Consider the following 19,113-nt stretch of genomic DNA (forward strand, 5'->3'; position numbering starts at 1 on the left):
ACGGACGCACAAACAAACAAACAAACAAACATGCAAAACACACATTACAGTCCATTAATCTCTGAATAATTAATCTAAATAACCCCAGTGGAGCTCCCTATGTATGCAAGCACAGCAAGTTATTCAGCAGTGCATGAATGTGCAATTACACATGAGAGCCTGGGTGCAAAGTATACTCCTGTGGTATGTTTTGCAGCATTAGACAGAGATACAGTCAAAGACATGCATATACGTATGGGATAGTTAAATCATTTTTTTTCTTTTTTGGTTTAACGTGGATGATAAAGATATATTCTATTCTCTAGTATTACAAGTGTACACAGTTTTTACTGAGGGTGGCCCGGTGATGGTGATATGGCAAATCCTCACGCTACCATAATGCTACCACATGTCTATGAGCATCATGGCACTACAATTTCACCAACTTCACTAGATTTCATTAGGAACAAATGATCTCATCTGACAGCTGTGATGTCATATGATGGTGGTAGTGGTGGATGTTGTTGTTGTTGTTGTTGTTGTTGTTGTTGTTGTTGTTGTTGTTGTTGTTGTTGTTGTTGTTGTTGTTGTTGTTGTTGCTGCTGTTAGATTACAAAATACAAATCCGTATGATCCAAATGCAGGACAGCATGTTGATTCTACAAGACATTTGTGGAAATTGTAGGACGATTGCGTGGGAAAAAACATAACATGTTTATAACAATTGCATACTGTAACAATAACAATTGCATCTTCATCGTTTTTAATGGATGCCTTGGCCTTACCTCTCCCAAAACACAGATTTGATCAAATCCGAGAGGAAGGTTTCAGCACCACGGAGGGGGCTTCTAGTAGAGCATTATGACTAAACTACATAATAGTCCCTCCATGCCCTCGCCCCCCGATACCTGTCTGATCTCCTCCACCAGCACACTCCATCCCGGAACCTACGATCCTCTGATCTGAGTCTCCTCTCCATCCCTCGCACCAGGTTGCAGACTTTCGGTGACAGAGCTTTCAGCGTGGCGTCCCCTACCCTCTGGAACTCTCCCCCAACCCTGGACACCTTCAAAACTGTTCTCAAAACGCACCTTTTCACCAAGGCTTTCCCCATTAGTTTAGTTTAGATTAAATTAGGTTTCATTATCCCTTTACCTGCGCCCATCACCCCCCTTTTCCCCTATTGCCCCTTTCCCTAGCCCTCTTGACTGGGAAGCGACCTTGGGTTTCCTGAAAGGCGCTATAAGAATTAGATTTATTATTATTATTATTATTATTATTATTATTATTATTATTATTATTATTATTATTATTATTATTATTATTATTAACACAATCCCCGCCACGCAATATGAGCATCTTATAGCTCTGACGCCACCGCTGTAAGCCTATAGTCGCTCACCTTCTTTGCAGGGCTATAACTATTTAAATAGTATAGCTATATCTGCATTACTATGGCCCATTCGACGTCGGGTATCTATCGTTCAGGATGTGGGAACGTTATATTTGTCCATTCATACATTGTCGTTTAATACCGTCGTGAATATAAGTATGTTTTTAGAGTGGTCTGCGGTAATTCCTAGAACGCGAGTTATAGGCCCTGATGCATATTATACTTAATCGATTGGCATTTTGTCCCTATACACGCTACAATAAAAATGTCAAATGCATGTGATCGGTATATATTATGCTCCATCATGCATGAAGAAAATGGGTGGGGGGGTTGTTTCTGATTAATTGATTGTCAATAACGGCTTTCTTTAGTACAACATCATACGTTGATCAGATGGATTGCAATGAAAGAAATAGACAATCGAGCTGGAATTAACGTTAGATTCCTCTTACCTCTGGCCGATGATACTGGAGGGAAAATATTCCAATTATTTGATTGCCATCTGCTAGATCGTATGTCCATTTGGCCGACACCATAAACTCCAAAAGCATAATTATTCTTGCGTCTCGAAGGCGATTCAATGCACTCGACTGTTCATCTGGATTCACGTTACAAGAAAACTGTGCCGGTGTTCTACTCCACACCAGAATTCTGCTGCCAGCGCTTCTGCGCTTGCGCACGCATGCGCATGACCCACAATCGTTTTCCTTGTGTTTTCACTCAACAATATTCTGCTGCCGAACGTCTTGTTGAGTCTTGTTGATGGTGAGCAATATCTTAAACATATTTGTACATACATAACTTATTACTTTATAAGCATGTAAATATTTGCATGTAATTGGCTTTGCAGCAGAATGTATAAAGTAGATGATAAAATATCGAACACCTGTCGGAGTTCGGAGTGAACTATAGGGTGACGACACCCAGCTGTCAAAAGATATAAGTAAAGTATAACATCAAATGTGTTTTGGATTATTAATTGACTCACAAATGTGTGTATTACCATATCATTAATCTCATTGTAGAGTTTTATTTACCTACAGTAATGCTCTTTTAATTGATTTTTTTCCGGTAGGTGCAGTGTGATTCGTGCAATTTGACGACACAAGTGGCTCCAACTATTTGTGCAGTAAATGTCTTTACTCTACAGTACAGCTCAATACATACAATTGTTAAGGGGATGCAGACCAAAGAAAGACTTTCGTCTTGTTTACATCAGGGTCCCCCATTTTCAATTTCAAAGACACGAGAGTTTGTGTGTTATATAACATGTTCCGATACTGTTATGGTTTGTAACCGACCCCAATCGCACAACACAAGACAGGTATGAGAGTAAGCCAAGAACAGGGCATTTATTGAATACAAACAAAAAGCGGCACTGTCCCTTTAAGGGAGAACACAAAATTACTGGAAACAAAGAAATAGGGAAAAATGGCACTGTGCCTTTAAGAGGCGAACAGGCTACGGGGCTAAGGCTAAAGGACAGGGCCAGGGCAAAGGACAGGGCAGGAACAGGGGCACTGGAGAGGGGAACAGGGACAGAGGCCCGGGGAGGCGGGCTGGAGACAGGGACAGAGAAAACAGGGTTAAGGCCTTGGACAGGGCGAGGGCCAGAGCTGCTTACAGGGATGGCAGGGTTCAGACGACGGAGGCCTGGCAAGGAGATCCTCCTTGGAAGCGAAGAGACGCATCCTCCCGTAGAGGATTAGGAAGCGATGCGCGTCTGGAGTGGGAACGCGTCTGGAGTAGGAGCGCGTCTGGAGTAGTAGCGCGCCGGCTAGAAGAGCGCGCCGGCTCGGGGGTCTGGAGTGGAGCGCGTCTGGGGTAGGAGCGCGTCTGGAGTAGTAGCGCGCCGGCTAGAAGAGCGCGCCGGCTCGGGGGTCTGGAGTGGAGCGCGTCTGGAGAAGTAGCGCGTCTGGAGTAGTAGCGCGCCGGCTAGAAGAGCGCGCCGGCTCGGGTGTCTGGAGTGGAGCGCGTCTGGGGTAGGAGCGCGTCTGGAGTAGTAGCGCGCCGGCTAGAAGTGCGCGCCGGCTCGGGGGTCTGGAGTGGAGCGCGTCTGGAGAAGAGCGCGCCGGCTCGGAGAGACGCATCCTCCCGTAGAGGATTAGGAAGCGATGCCCGTCTGGAGTAGGGCGCGTCGGCTTGAAGAGCGCGCATCCCCCCGTAGGATAGGGAGCGATGTGCGTCTGGAGTAGTAGCGCGCCAGCTAGACGTCTGGAGTGGGGCGCGTCGGCTTGAAGAGCGCGCATCCCCCCGTAGGATAGGGAGCGATGTGCGTCTGGAGTAGTAGCACGCCAGCTAGACGTCTGGAGTGGGGCGCGTCGGCTTGAAGAGCGCGCATCCCCCCGTAGGATAGGGAGCGATGTGCGTCTGGAGTAGTAGCGCGCCAGCTAGACGTCTGGAGTGGGGCGCGTCGGCTTGTAGAGCGCGCATCCCCCCGTAGGATAGGGAGCAATGTGCGTCTGGAGTAGTAGCGCGCCAGCTAGACGTCTGGAGTGGGGCGCTGGAAAACCTCCCGTAGAGAATTAGAGAGCGCACCGGCTGTGTCCCACTCCAGGCAAACGGCGACAGGTGGCGATGGCTGGCACCTCGTCTCACGCCGGAGAAGAACCAGCATACAGATACAGATAAGATACGGATAAGGAATAGAGAGAACGACCCGACGAGGACTGGAGGGGAAGTCCAGGTATTTAAAGCCCTCTGGGGCGCTAATTAGAACACACATCAGGTGCGTGATGGTAATTGATACTTGACTTAGAAGTGTGTGTTCGGCACGGACCAATCAACACAGAATCCTCACAGTACCTTAAAGGAACGGAGCGAGGCAGGGAATGCAATAAATCAACAAAGTACCTTAAAGGAACGGAGCGAGTTGGTGGGAAGACAGGGAATTAAAGGTCCAGGGAACAGGCGAACCTCACAGATACTCACTCACACACACACACACACACACACACACACACACACACACACACACACACACACACACACACACACACACACACACACACACACACACACACACACACTCACACACATGTACATGTACATGTTTGTATGAGCCATTTGTAATATATTTAGAGGAGGAGGCTCAATTCACACTATAAAAGTCATTTGAGCATGTAGCCTACCACCTGCTCCTATCAGGTATTCTATTCCTGCTGACATAACTGGGCAAGATACATTACCCCTTCTGTTGCAAATGATACCTTTAGGATATAAATGTTTATGTCACAGATGTTTTGACCCTGTAGCCTTTCAGCGGCACAATAATAGCCCAGAGTAAAGGCTCCAACAACTGTTAGGTCAGTGTTTGCCCACTCACACTGTGGTAGTCAACCAGGGGTCCGGGGGTCTTTGAGGGGGTTCCAGGGGATCCCCAGCAAAATGAGGAATAGTTTACATTACACATATATTGGATGTTAGACTCCAATGAAAAAATGTATATGAATGAATGACTATTCTGAGGTTTTTACACTTCACTGTTATCTCCCTCCCCACCAACAGTAGGCCTGTTCTGTATCACTCTAGCTCCCGCTCTGCGTCTCTATGCATATATCTCGCTTCAGCATATATACACTGAATACATTTCAAAATGTACCTTTAAATGCCAGCATTCATCTGGCCACACCCCCATCCGCTTACCTATATAAGCAGGGGTGGTGCCACACACTCATCTCCTTCTCAAATTTCATCACAAGCAACGTGTTGCTACAGATGAAGCTTTTATTATTCCAGGGCGCTTTGCCGCGACGTGAGCACGGTTATATCACGTCGTGGAAATGAATTAGGAACCCAGGTTGCTGTTCTATTTTATGCCGCCAGGAGGCGCAAAGTCATTAGACGGACGCTACAACGTCCTACACAGTATACTGTATAACGATCTGTATGTTTTGTTGTCTAAAATAAATACCATACCATGTCTAAAGCAATGTTGCTGAATAAAATAATTAACCAGTTAAAACCTGTCGAATGGAGCAGTCAATGTGTATATTTTGTGTAGATAGCTAGGTGGGCTCTATTTATAATGATATATTTTGTCTAGTACCGTGGTCTAGTGGTTTATCCCCATTCCTTTCAAGCCGACGCCCGGGGTTTGATTCCCAGCCTGTCAAATATTTATATATTTTTTTATTATTTATAAAATGAAATTGCCCGCAACGATGTGTGCATAATACAATAGTAATAATATATAATAAGAATCCAACCAATAGAGCGACATTGTGCAATAAACAAGTAAACAAAGTAGGGCATATCGGCATTTGTACATGAGTTATTCTGAGTCAACTTATTGTCTGTTGTTGCTACGCAACTTCACTTGACTTGAAAAGACTTGATACTTCCCCCCATGCCCAACGATTAAAAATTAACGTTATTAAATGTATTTATATTAATTCATTTTGCGCGAATCCACACTTTATTTCCCAGACCCACTTTGTTTTGAAACAACCAATCACGTTGCGCGATAGCACGAGCGATCCACAGTCAGTAATAATGTTACAGCTGAGTTCACGGCGAAATGTAAAATGCTACCCAGATTGTTGCGTTTCGTTATAAAAACTATGCGGTGATAAACAAAAAACGAATCGCAGTATGCAAAACCTGCGGTTCGAGGATCACAGATGAAGATGCGCAACGTCCAACTTCGTTCGACACTTGAACTAAGCTGCACAAATATCGGTAAGTGAATGAACGAATGAATGAAAACTTTATTAACAGATTGCAGAATGGGTACAATACAGTACAGCTCAATATACACAATTGTTAAGGGGATGCAGACCAGAGAAAGACTTTCGTCTTGTTTACATCAGGGTCCCCCATAGTAACTTGGCTTGCTACAGTAGAGTTAAATCAATGAGCCAGTGTGCTAACGTTATCATATACTCTCTTTTTTAGACTCTTTTTGTATCACAAACAGTACTGTATTTGTAAATCTGGTATGTCATAAATGTATAGATGTAGCAGTACTGTATCTGTATGTCATGTTATGATGAATTGAAAATGGGGGACCCTGATGTAAACAAGACGAAAGTCTTTCTCTGGTCTCTTCGCTGGACTGAGACGTGACGTGATTTTAATTATAATATGCATGATGTTTTGTTTTGTACAGGCAATAATGAAGAAGTTCCCTGGAAGGAAGGATGTCTCTTTCAGGAAGGGTCCATCTGGACATCTACGGCAGGACCCCGATGAGGAAGCAAGGGGATCAAAGATCTTCTCCTCTTCTCTTCCTCCTCTGCACCAGCCCAGCCTGCCTCCACTGCACCGCTACCTGCAGCCTCCTCTGAACAAGCCCTCATGAAGCTACAATGTGAGAGCAGAGTATTTAGCTTCATTATGATAAACAGCAACCTAATTATCTGCACCTCTACCTGCAGCACGTCTACCTGCAGCCTCCTCTGAACAAGCCCTCATGAAGCTACAATGTGAGAGCAGAGTATTTAGCTTCATTATGATAAACAGCAACCTAATTATCTGCACCTCTACCTGCAGCACGTCTACCTGCAGCCTCCTCTGAACAAGCCCTCATGAAGCTACAATGTGAGAGCAGAGTATTTAGCTTCATTATGATAATTCATTTTTTTTGATAAACAGCAACCTAATTATATACTTCAGGCTAAGTTTTGCCAATAATATTACTCAGCTCAATGAGCTTAGTACAGCTCAATACATACAATTGTTAAGGGGGTGCAGACCTGAGAAATACTTTCGTCTTGTTTACATCAGGGTCCCCCAACAATTAGCATTTCAATGGTGTGTGTGGGGGGTTGCCAATCCAATGTCACACCTACTGCAGGCTAGTCTTTCTCTGCTCTGCATGCCCTTAAACATTTTGTGTGTATTGAGCCATACTGTATTGTACCCATTCTGCAATCAGTTAAATAAAGTTTTCATTAATTCATTCTGTCCATCTGTCTCTCTCACTTGTTTAATCTTTCACTGCAACACTGGTTCTCTCGCAAAACCCCAAACGTTACAATGCCCGCTACGATTGTGCAATAAAACAATAGTTTCGTTTGAGTTTACTCAGTTTATTTGATCAGGGACAGTGCATATCAATCAACAGTTATACATTTATAAATGAATACAATTACAGAAGAAAAAACATTATTATCAAACCAGATTGGAGGAGTGTAAAGGGGATAGTAAGAGACTATGGAAAACATTGAATGAACCATTTGACATTGCAACTCATTTCAACAATTACTTTGTTTCCAAGGTAAACACAATTATAAATCAAATGTTGCCAATGAGTGGTAAGCTGTCAGACTCTGTAATTAAAAAACATATAATGTATGACAAGAAATGCCGATTTAAATTTAAATGCACAAGTCCAAATGATATTGAAAAGCTCCTCCTATCACTTAAACCAGATAAACCTTGCGGTGTTGATAATCTGAATGGAACACTGCTACAAATCTCTGCAAAATGTGTGGCTAAGCCACTATCACATATATTTAATTTATGTTTTGAATCGAGGGTCTTTCCTCAGCCTTGGAAAACGAGTGAAAAACCAGTAATAGGTAAGTTATTGGAAGGAATTGTGTTCAAGCAGTTTCAAAAGTATTTCAACGAAAACAACATTAATTCTGATTTCCAGCATGCATACAAAGTAGGATACTCTACAGGAACTGCTTTAACATCTCTTACAGATAGCTGGCTACAACTGATCGATAGGAAGTTAGTTGTGGGTACAGTGCTCTTGAATTTCAGTGCAGCTTTCGACATCATAGATCATGGCCTATTATTATTGAAATTACACACATATGGGCTTGAAGACACTGCCATGGAATGGATGAGAAGCTACTTGTCTAATAGACAACAATGTGTTGTATTTAATGGTTCCATGTCAAATATGGTAACACTCCAGTGTGTTATTCCCCAAGGAAGTTGTAAAGGAACCCCTCCTTTACTCTATATTTGTAAATAATAATAATAATCTTCATTTATATAGCAATGTATAGAGCCATAACATACTGGAATAGGATCCCATTACATATTATACGGACGGAAAACAAGGACAATCACAACAAGTTCTTTTCTTAAAGTGCGTTTGTGTATGTGCGAGTGCAGAATGTTATCGCCCTATTTCCAGATTGTCTGTAATGGCCAAAGTCTTTGAATCTCTTGTAAACAAACTGAAAAAGTTTCTAGCTGACCATAATATTCTTAACGAGTTTCAGTCAGGCTTCAGATCCATAGTACTTCAGTGACTATGCTAGTCTCAAATGACATAATTGAAGCACTAGACAAGAAAAAACTGTGCAGCATTGTTTGTTGATCCGTCTAAAGCGTTTGACTCTGTGGATCACGCATTATTGCTGATGTGATTATGCTTCTTGCGACTGCACAAATGGCCTTCTGTATTTGTATTTGATTTGTATGTTTTTTGTTTAATGCCCTTGTTTTTATGTTGAAACTTGTTGTGTGCCGTGTTGGTCAGGACTCCCTGGAAGAAGATATATTGTATCTCAATGGGACATTCCTGGATAAATAAAGGATATAAAAAAAAAAATAGAAAAGAAAATAGCTGACACTTTTATCCAAAGCGACTTACAAGTTCTGTTCGACAACTTGTAACTTCTCAGTTACAGTGGGTGACAATATTGTCACAAGGAAAGATGAAATTACCTACCTGGGTTCCATCCTAGAGGCTAATCTCTCCTGTGACAAAATGGCATCCAATGTAATAAAAAAAGTCAACCAACGAACTCGATTCTTGTACCGGATCTCCTCTCTGGTAAACAAGAATACCCTGAAGACTCTGGCAGGAGCACTCATTCAGGGGTACTACGACTATGCTTGCACCTCATGGTACCAAAGCACCTCAAAGGCGCTAAAAACAAAATTACAAACATCTCAAAACAAACTGGTCAGACTACTGCTTGACCTTACTCCTAGAACCCACCTCACCCCTGCCCACTTTGACAACCTAGGATGGCTTAGAGTAGACGACAGAGTACAGCAACTTGCAATGGGCCTGGTCTACAAGATACACTACACGACCAAGGTACCTAAATACTCTGCTCTCACATTGTAGCTTCATGAGGGCTTGTTCAGAGGAGGCTGCAGGTAGACGTGCTGCAGGTAGAGGTGCAGATAATTAGGTTGCTGTTTATCATAATGAAGCTAAATACTCTGCTCTCACATTGTAGCTTCATGAGGGCTTGTTCAGAGGAGGCTGCAGGTAGACGTGCTGCAGGTAGAGGTGCAGATAATTAGGTTGCTGTTTATCATAATGAAGCTAAATACTCTGCTCTCACATTGTAGCTTCATGAGGGCTTGTTCAGAGGAGGCTGCAGGTAGCGGTGCAGTGGAGGCAGGCTGGGCTGGTGCAGAGGAGGAAGAGAAGAGGAGAAGATCTTTGATCCCCTTGCTTCCTCATCGGGGTCCTGCCGTAGATGTCCAGATGGACCCTTCCTGAAAGAGACATCCTTCCTTCCAGGGAACTTCTTCATTATTGCCTGTACAAAACAAAACATCATGCATATTATAATTAAAATCACGTCACGTCTCAGTCCAGCGAAGAGACCAGAGAAAGACTTTCGTCTTGTTTACATCAGGGTCCCCCATTTTCAATTCATCATAACATGACATACAGATACAGTACTGCTACATCTATACATTTATGACATACCAGATTTACAAATACAGTACTGTTTGTGATACAAAAAGAGTCTAAAAAAGAGAGTATATGATAACGTTAGCACACTGGCTCATTGATTTAACTCTACTGTAGCAAGCCAAGTTACTATGGGGGACCCTGATGTAAACAAGACGAAAGTCTTTCTCTGGTCTGCATCCCCTTAACAATTGTGTATATTGAGCTGTACTGTATTGTACCCATTCTGCAATCTGTTAATAAAGTTTTCATTCATTCGTTCATTCACTTACCGATATTTGTGCAGCTTAGTTCAAGTGTCGAACGAAGTTGGACGTTGCGCATCTTCATCTGTGATCCTCGAACCGCAGGTTTTGCATACTGCGATTCGTTTTTTGTTTATCACCGCATAGTTTTTATAACGAAACGCAACAATCTGGGTAGCATTTTACATTTCGCCGTGAACTCAGCTGTAACATTATTACTGACTGTGGATCGCTCGTGCTATCGCGCAACGTGATTGGTTGTTTCAAAACAAAGTGGGTCTGGGAAATGAAGTGTGGATTCGCGCAAAATGAATTAATATATATACATTTAATAGCGTTAATTTTTAATCGTTGGGCATGGGGGGAGGTATCAAGTATTTTCAAGTCAAGTGAAGTTGCGTAGCAACAACAGACAATAAGTTGACTCAGAATAACTCATGTACAAATGCCGATATGCCCTACTTTGTTTACTTGTTTATTGCACAATGTCGCTCTATTGGTTGGATTCTTATTATATATTATTACTATTGTATTATGCACACATCGTTGCGGGCAATTTCATTTTATAAATAATAAAAAAAAATATAAATATTTGACAGGCTGGGAATCAAACCCAGGGCGTCGGCTTGAAAGGAATGGGGATAAACCACTAGACCACGGTACTAGACAAAATATATCATTATAAATAGAGCCCACCTTGCACCTCCACTGCTAATTCGACAGGTCTTAACGGTTTAATTATTTTATTCAGCAACATTGCGTACACAAACTTATTGTTACCAAGAAGCATTACACTAACGCTTTCTTTTGATGAAATGAATGGAAAAGAGAGCCGTACGTCGGCCATCTAATGAAGTTAGATTTGACACGTTTTAATATATACACTTTGACTGCTGAATTGACACGTTTAACTTATTCATTCTTTAATTCAGCAACATTCATTCATGCAGTCTGTAGACATACTGTAGGACGTTGTAGCATCCTATGAATGAAGTCACCAGCTGTAATGGAATTGAATGGAACTCGAGCTTAGTCCAGCGCGGAGCTCCTCCAATGAATGAACAAAAGCCGGCGCGTCGGGCAGTTGTCACCAGCTGTATGAGAGCGCCCCCGCTGGTCATTGTTAACATTAACCATGCCAAGCGACGTCATAACAGCAGGCAAACAGCTGTTCCTGGACTTTTCCCAGCTGTATCTGTATATGCCCACTTGACGTGGAAAAAAATATTAGCTGGAAAAGCAATGTTTACGAGGAAAGGAAGAACAAGGAGATACGTTGACATCATATCTTTATTTTCTCTCTCACTATTTTCGAGAAAATATGGCGATATTGTCTTCATCACTGGAGTGTCTGGAAGATGGTGATCATTCTAAAAATCCTCCACCGGTTTTCGTATTGGGAGCACGCCGCTGCATGCCTCTCAACTGCAGTTCCTTGCTGTGTTGGTTGGGGTGAAACCTTTCAGGACACAGCTGAACTGTAGGACGCGCCGCTGTTGTGAGAAGCGGTGGGTTTCAGGTTGGGTGAGTACTGTTTGCTTGCGGCTCCACTTGTCTGTTAGTGCTATGGGGGCTAACTGACAATGTTTACGAACACCGGCCCCAGTTTAACGTCTTTTGGTTCAGCCTCTTGGGCAGCAGCGGAAGACCTTGATCTGAAGCCCATTATAGTTTGACTAGTGGGCCACGACCATTAACACTGGTGATCCCTGTGTTTTCTGGACGAGTGGATATCTCTCTGTCACCGTGTTAAGGCCCCATCTTTCATAGCCAAATGAGAGTATTCCCTCACAAGGAGATATGGGCATAGATGTTCTTTAGCGGAAGATCTGTGTTCAAAGTCAGCTACACAGGCCAGTTGGGTATTGTGCTGGCTCCGTCGGGTGTTGGTAAAATCACCGTTGTAAAACTGTGTTAACATCTTGTTTCTCTTTTCTCTTAAAAAGTGAGGAGGGTTTCAGAACGGCGGCCTGTCTGGGTGAGTGTTATATCATTGTGTACAAGTTCAGGTGATAGCTGCTTAGCTTACGGTTAGCCAGTCAGCTGCTGTGATCACTGCGTGGCCTACCTAGGTTGGGCCTACTGTTAGCCAGTCAGCTGTTAGCTGCGGCGCTAGCCTGCTGTGATCACTAGGAAACGTTAGCTTGCTGCTATCGGCCAAGGCCCAGCGCGGGGTGGTTCCGGCTCCTCGCGCGCCGCCGCGAGCTCCCCTCTGGTCGCGTGCGCCGTTCGCTCGGCGTCTTGCGGGCAGGGGCAGTAGCGACCGATGGTTGGAGTGGCCGTTAGCTTAATGCTACTCTGTTGAACGTGCTTTGATTATAACATGTTTTAAACACTCTTGACTACGACGTCATCTTTGACAGAGGATGTTCGTCGAACCTGCCCTGGGCCAGGACGGCAAAGCCTGCGTCAACAAAGGGGACCGTAGCGACGGGTTGGAGCGGCGACGCTGCCCAGATCGAACAACACAGGACGGCTGTGTTTTCTACGGTGTCTTGAGACTGCACTTCGTTGATCTACGCTCCGGGTAGGCCAGGTCTGACCAGACCTTGTACACTTCTTCTGGCTTTCCCTTCTAAATGTTTTGTAAATAACGATGTTTTCCAAAACGAGTGTTACTGCACTACATTTAGGATACGACGCGAGTTGTGTGTGAATTTTCTTGTCACTAGGTATTAGCTTCTCCGTGCAAATCGGGTTGTTGTTTCAGATGTGAAAATGATCTGGTTTGTTGTGTTGAGAAACATCATGTGTGTTTATATGTACCGTGTACTCACAACTAAGGGGGTTAACTAACCTATAAAGCTATGCTTAGTGACAAATGAGTAAAGAATGTTCTTTTCTCAGCCTGTAATGACAATGAACAGTGTGTTCACATATATTAACAGGTTTTCCTGTTTTAACTGGCCGTATTAAGGGTAAAGTAGGAGGATTGTGTTTCCCCCCGGTTCCCTGGGGACTTCTTCATCCTCCTATCAGAGTGGACATGTTGTTGCACTACATTGTGTCACTGTGTGGTAGGGATACGATGTAACCCTTAGCTTGATTGCTGAGGTTGTGCTAAATCTGCTGGAGTAACTTTATTTTCCTAAAAGAAAAGATTGTTGGTCGCTTTCGTGTGTGCTTAGCAAGGCCTGTGGCCGATACTAATCGAGAATTATGTATTCTCTCATTATGAAAAACGGCGTTCCTCTGTAGAGTGTTTTTGCCATTTTTTATAGGTGATGATGGGTTGTGTGTGTCATGTGACCTACAACTGGGTTGGACTGGCCACAGAAGCACATGTGTAAGTTTGGACCGGGGCTCTTAGAGAGCCCTCTCTATTCTGTGTTTTTTCCTTAGTAAAAATCAGATAGCAGGTTAGCTCATGCGCTGTGTGAAGCTGTCAGACGCTTCATAGAGCTGACTATGACTGTGTCATACTCTCTTTTTGTCATTACATCGTATCATGGGTGTGGGGTCGTAAAGGGGTGAACTGGTAACCTTTCCTCTCCCCCTTTTTCTGTTGGTCAGGGGTACACCCCCTGTCCTTCAAGGTTCCTGTCACGTTGCGGTCCCGCACGTTACGGGGGGGGGGGGGGGGGGGGGGGGGGGGGGAGTTTCATGGTCCCACGGCCTGGAATATTGGGCGTGTGCACCGCATAAATTCCCCCGCCATAGAGTACGTCACCGTGCGCGTCTCTGTTGGTAGGACTTCCGTGTGCTGTTCAGGTCCATGTGATGGATCTGTTTCGGGGGGTAGTCAGGGCTCCTCCTCACCAAGCTCCTATTCGGGCCTTCTGTGAGTTCGGACTCCTCCTTCCATGTGAGGGAGCCTCCTTCAGAGTACAGAGCCTCCTCCTCAGATTGTCAAAGTGAGTGGACCCTCTAGAAGGTGTCCTATTCTATTGTGTATGTATTCGATTCAATTCGATTATTCAGTGTGTATGGGTTCAGTGCCTCTTCCCCGGAGAGCCCTAAAACCAATTTTTTACATGGCTCAAGGTGCAATATATTCTTTTCAATCTGTACAGCTCGCGTGGGAAGTCTCTCTGGGGATTCCCGTCTCCTTCCTATGGGAGGGTGGTGGGATGTAAAAATGTGAAAAAATGTTACCCCCGGCTGTGTAGACTGGGATACATACTGTTGGTGCTTCCTTCTTTTTCTATTAAAAAAGAGTTGGAGTTAGGAAGTGTCACACCCCTCTTGTCGTTCCCCTGGGCGCCTTGGGGATTCAATGACAGGTCTAAATAGCCTGTTCATTGATGTGGGTGTGTCCCGACGCACGTATAGTGCTAGCTCGCTGTAAACAGGCGACTGACTGGCACGCCTTGGTTGCTTGAGGTTAAAACGCTGTTTTTCCTCTTCCGACGACCAAATCCGACGACCTGGTTTGGTTATCGACGGATTCTCGTTCATGTCTGGGGGATGATGACGGAATGGATCTGAACATATGTAGAGGGGTCTCACGCCCTGGGGGTGGGCCACCGGGCGCGGTTCGCCCGAACGTCTGGGTGGCGCCTTCTTTTCATGTTAAGATCAACACGCATATCTGCCCTTTCTCCTGGAGTAGGCATGTCGGCGTGGTTAGGGCACGGGACTGGTTCTGGTCACGCTGGTCCGGATCAGTTGAACCCGTTGTCCGCCGGGGATGCAGATCTGCTGTTCTGGTACCCTGAGGGACTTGGGCTTTTTTCAGGGGGAAAAATGCCAGGTCGGTCCGGGTGTCACAGGGTTAAGCGCTATGGAGACCCTGGTTGGGTACATTTTTTACTCAGCACTGTCGTAATGCCAACCTGTACACGCTGGATCTCGTCGGATCTCGGCCGCTACACAGGTTGGTCCTGGTTAGTACTTGGTTGGGAGACCGCCTGGGAATACCTAGTACGGTGTGCTTGGGGCTGGTTCTCCATTCTTTTTTGCTCTTCTCTCACGCATGGCGAAGAGGGGCCTGTTGGGGTGATCTTTGACCTCCTCTGGTGACCCTGTGCTTCCCGTATCGCCAGGCCCGGTCCGAAGTAATGTTTCGTCGACCCGTAGGCCTGGGTTAACTTTTTTTTGAAAACTGAAACACTTGTACTGCGGTATAGCCGGTGTATACCCGCAGGTGTGTTTGAGTTTTTTCTTGAGGGGTTATAGGAACAACCACTGCATTGGGTAACACCAAGGTGGTTGATTCCCTGGTGTGTTGGAGCAGTGTCAACTCCCGGGTTCACCGGTTGAGGGTGCCCCTGCACGTTCATGACGTCTGCCAATCGTGTCAGCCTTCTCTGCCTCAACCCCTCTGGGTGGGGGTTTTTAAATGGAGGCTTGGTCATGCAACAACGCCAGCATACGCCCCTTCCGCCGGGGCGGCTGTGTTCAGCTGTCCCCTCTGGCGCCTGTCTCGTCCGCAGTCTCCAGGCTAGGGTTAACAGCCTGTTGCCTGGTTTTTCCCTGGTGCGCTGCCTGCTTCCGTTGGTTAACCTTTTTTGTGTGCTTACGGCCATGCTGACTGCCTGTTCTGCAGGGTCAGTGTGCCAGGCGGTGTACTATTGGGGGGACAGGGCCCGCTCGGCTGAGGGGCCTTTGTCCGAATACGCTGGCGATGTGGGGGGCGGGGTCACTAAGTGCCCACCTGGTGGGGTCTTGATGCTGGCATCATGGACTTCTCCGGGCCCCCGTTCCAGGGGGTCCAGTCCCTTTGGTGGGTCTGGGTCTTCCTTCGCGCTCCGCTGCTACGGCCTTGCCACGGGGTTGGGTTTGCCCTTGACCCTGTGATTCTGGGGGCAGTAACGAGGTTGTTTCCTCCGTTCGTTCCCGGGTGGCATGTGGGTTGTGCGTGTGTGTAGTCGTGGGGTCAAGCCACGGTCTGCTCACCCTGTGCGTTGAGTTGCTTGAGTGCCTCTTCGCACGGTCCGGTCCGTCGCCCTCCCGTGAAGCCACCAATAGGGGGGGTGCCCTCCATTAGGGTGGGTCGGGGGGGCTCGGCCCTCCCTGATCTGATGGCTGTGGGGGGCCTCAGCGGGGTGTATTTGTCGAGCTTCTAGCTCCCGCTCAGCTCCTATTATGCATAGAGACGCAGAGCGGGAGCTAGAGTGATACAGAACGTTAGGTTATGACTATAACCAAGTTCTGTTAACACTAGTGGACGCTCTGCGTCTAGACGCCGCTGCGGCCCTTGATTTTTCATTGTGGTGAAATTGGTTGGGAAGGAGATGAGTGTGTGGCACCACCCCTGCTTATATAGGTAAGCGGATGGGGGTGTGGCCAGATGAATGCTGGCATTTAAAGGTACATTTTGAAATTTATTCAGTGTATATATGCTGAAGCGAGATATATGCATAGAGACGCAGAGCGTCCACTAGTGTTAACAGAACTTGGTTATAGTCATAACCTAACGTTATGGGATTCTGGACTAACACACATTTAATGAGGGTCCCAGAGACAACATCTTATCAAATGGGGACCCAAAGCCTAATGTGTATCAATTTGGGGGTCCTTGGCAGGAAGACCACAGCACTGATGAATTGAAAATGGGGGACCCTGATGTAAACAAGACGAAAGACTTTCTCTGGTCTGCATCCCCTTAACAATTGTGTGTATTGAGCTGTACTGTATTGTACCCATTCTGCAATCTGTTAATAAAGTTTTCAATCAATCAATCAATCAATCAATCAATCAATCAATCAATCAATCAATCACTAACACACACTGGTTTATGTGTGGTTTGTTTATTTCCATGACCATGATACAACAACAATCATGACCAACAGATATTTCTTTGCTCTGTTATTTCTACTAACCCATGCTATTCACAACGATTGAGTCATATATCTTCTACCAACTGTCCTGAAGGCAATAGGCTACTGACCATTTGAATTGCCCTGACAAGTTGCCAGTGTTGTCATATGCTATTTTGAAGCACGCTTTTATCCTAAAAGGCCTTATGGTACCACAGGTATTGATTGATTGATTGAAAATTGTATTAACAGATTGCAGAATGGGTACAATACAGTACAGCTCAATACACACAATTGTTAAGGGGATGCAGACCAGAGAAAGACTTTCATCTTGTTTACATCAGGGTCCCCCATTTTCAATTCATCATAACATATATGACATACACGACATTGAATTGAATACTTTATTTTGACACAATCGTAGGACAAACATTCAAAAAACTAAACAATAACAGTGTCAACACGTTGGTCAAAAATGGATAAAACACAATAAAGCCAAGGCTTGTTTCCATTGTTGTCCACACATGGAACAAAAAAGGCACAAAAACACAAATGGACATGTACACTAGACAGGACACATCCTAAAAATGTCTATAAAAACACCTAAAATTCTTTTCTTAATAGGATTACAGAAAATTATCAATAAAGTGCTATCTGTTGAAGCTGCACTGTTTTCCATGAAAATACCATATTTGGATAAGTTTGACCATTTCTCAAAAACTGAAAACCATTAATAAAACACAGAAAAGGATCACCAAGTTACTCTGGATAAAGAACCCCTTTACAGACAACATTGAGACAAAGCTTCCTGACACATCTAGGGTGACCAGATGCAAAACGTCCAAAAGCAGGACAACAGTAAGATTTTGGTGGGACAAAGTGGGACAGATAGATGTAAAAAAAAATTATTCGAATAACATGGTATTCACCGAGACCAATGTTTTTTTTTGCTTCAAAAAAAGGGACATCCTCTCAATATGTGGGATGTTCGGTCAAATGGTGGGACAGTACAACCAAAAGGGGGACACCTGGTCACCCTACTTCCTCTTGTGGCGTGTTTGTGGACATCTCCTACTTTATTAAAATAATTTACTAGGTACTTGGGGACCGTTTCTTTCAGTACTTTAAAAACCAGTAGCATTTTAAGCTGGTGTACCCTTTCCTCAACCCTAAGCCATCTCAGACTGCTAAAGTGGGCTGGCGTTAGGTGAGTCCTAAAGTGAAAGTGAGTGAAGGGAGACACACTGTACAACTAACTGTACAATCAAAACTGTACATTGCTAAATAAGTTTGAATGTTGATAATGTATTTTTTTGTTCAACATATGCATACAGTATACATGGAGTGTATATAAATAAATCCATGGTTAAAAGCAACAGTTTCTTTCCCTGAATTCTGAGTTTATTTGATATCGATATATTGGTGTATTGAAATACCTTACCCCAGAAATCGTTCATAAAAATGTTATGATAGAGTATAAAAATATGCTCACCATATGCATACAGTATACATGGAGTGAGTAGTGAGGTAATATAAAATTATTCTGTAGTGGGAGCATTCTTTGATAGCGATATATATGTCTATTGAAATACGCTAGTATACGGCAGGAGTTTTTGAGGAAGCAAAGCAGCCGAAATCTTACATAAAAATGTTATGATAGAGTATAAAAATATGCTCACCATATGCATACAGTATACATGGAGTGAGTAGTGAGGTAATATAAAATGATTCTGTAGTGGGAGCATTCTTTGATAGCGATATATATGTCTATTGAAATACGCTAGTATACGGCAGCAGTTTTCGAGGAAGCAGTAGAATTCGGCAGACGCGGCTATCGGAATACGCTAACGTATCGATTCGCGCTACGGCAGCAGTTTTCGAGGAAACAGTAGAATTGGGCAGACGCGTCTATCGAGTCGCGCTACGGCAGCAGTTTTTGAGGAAGCAGTAGGATTTGGCAGAACACCGGGACGACATTCACCGATGCACAGAGTCATACTTCCTGTAGAAAAGTAAGTGCAACATCTGCCGAAATCCACAAGGCGGCGGTATCAGGTCGTTGCAATCGCAGACAGAGTGTCAGAGTTTCCCAGAGCCTTGGTGGATGAATTATGAATGGCAATAGCGAATAAAAGAAATAACAATCACAATAACAAATTTACTCATTGTTGG

This window comes from Notolepis coatsorum (assembly GCF_963971535.1).
Source record: "Notolepis coatsorum genome assembly, chromosome: 13".
In the NCBI taxonomy this organism is placed as follows: Eukaryota; Metazoa; Chordata; class Actinopteri; order Aulopiformes; family Paralepididae; genus Notolepis; species Notolepis coatsorum.